Source organism: Chrysochloris asiatica, unplaced genomic scaffold (genome assembly GCF_000296735.1).
Source record: "Chrysochloris asiatica unplaced genomic scaffold, ChrAsi1.0 scaffold00040, whole genome shotgun sequence".
NCBI classification, from domain to species: domain Eukaryota; kingdom Metazoa; phylum Chordata; class Mammalia; order Afrosoricida; family Chrysochloridae; genus Chrysochloris; species Chrysochloris asiatica.
Window position 1 is genome coordinate 22,161,655 of NW_006408558.1, and position 1,816 is coordinate 22,163,470.

Genomic DNA, 1,816 nt, shown 5'->3' on the forward strand with positions numbered 1-1,816 from the left:
AAAACCTGATTTCATCCGTAGTGATATTGTATAAGATTCAATGTCTTCACTCGCACATGGTTTACATGACAGACAAATTTCCTTACTCTTGTGAGCAGAAGGAATCCTGGGGATAATTGGCTGATAACCAAGAGGTTGGCAGTTCAAACCAAGTCGTGTCTCTGCAGAAGAATAGATCTGAACTGATCTGCTTCCAGAAAGAGTGTTGTTGTTGTTAAGTGCCTTAGAGTCGGTCCTGACTCATAGTGACCCTGGATAGGATTTCCAAGGACCGGCTGGTGAGCTTGAACCACCGATTTTGTGGTTCAAACCACTTCTCAGTGTAGTGCATTAATCCATAACACCACACCAGGATTCCCCCCAAAAGGTGACAGCCTAGGAAATCCTATGGGACAGTTCTATTCAGTCATATAGGGTCACTGTGAGTTTGAAATTGATGCAATGGCACACAACAACAACAACATCAATAAACTCCAAATTTAGATTACTGTACCAGCATGGCAAGCAGTAAGATACTCTGTGAAATTCAGGGCATGACTTACTGATGAAGCACAGCCTTTGGTATGGATTACACCTCAATGCAAAGAAAACAAAAATCCTCACAACGGGACCAATAAATAACATCAAAATAAATGGAGAAAAGATTGAAGTTGTCAAATACTTCATTTTGCTTGGATCAACACTCATGGAAACAGCAGTCAAGAAATCAAACGACATATTACATTGGGCAAATCTGCTGCACAAGACCTCTTTAAAGTGTTCAAATGTCAATTGGAGGACTAAGGTGCACCTGACTCAAGTTATGGTATTTTCATTAACCTCATATGCATGCAAAAGTTGGACAGTGAATAAGGAAGACCATAGAAGAGTTGATGCATTTGAGTTATGTTGGTGGAGGAAAATATTGAAAGTGCCATGGGCTGCCAAAAGAACAAACACATCTGTGTTGGAAGAAGTGCAGCCAGAGTGCTCCTTGGGAGCCAGAATGGCTAGGCTTTGTCTCTCATACTTTGGACATATTATCTGGAGGGACCAGTCCCTGGAGAAGGTTATCATGTTTGGTAAAGTACAAGGTCAAAGAAAAGGAGGAAGACTCCCAGTGAGATGGATTGGCACAGTAGCAGCAGCAATGGGCTCAAGTGTAGCAACACTTGTGAGTTTGGTGGAGGGGGGGGGGGCAGTGTTTCATTCTGTTGTGCATAGGTCGCTATGAGTTGGTACCAACTTGATGGCACCAATAAACAATAATGAAGCTTGATCTTATAATTGAGTTTTGTTTTTTTAAATTTTAAATTACACCACCAATATTTATTGATGGATCAAGATGGATTACTAGAGTTTTAATGGAACAATAGGGCACAACTGCGAAATTAAAGCATCTTGTTGTACAGCTGAAGGGGGGGTGAAGGGAAGCTATAATCTTAGGAATTTTAAATATGCAAGTCAAGGAGCCTGTAACAGATCAGTATCAGACCCTCCTTCCTTTTTATACAACTCCTATAATAACTACATCACTTAATCACAAAGTCAGACAATTGCCTTATAAAGAATTCATCATTCCTTTGTATTTGAGCCATCCAACCTGGTCACTCCCCTAGTCCTTATCCCTTCCTCATCTCTTACAGTGGTATTCTTTAATAAGTCCCTTCTAAAAGAATTGTGTGGACATCTTAGATCACTTTTTAAGGCAAGGAAATAAGCAAGCAAGAAAGCAATGGGTCAGAGAAAGTCAGCTAAAGGCAGATACACCAATGAATGGATTTGCACAGACAGCTAGTGATGCAGTGAGGTCTAAACGAAGCTGACTTCGGCAGAG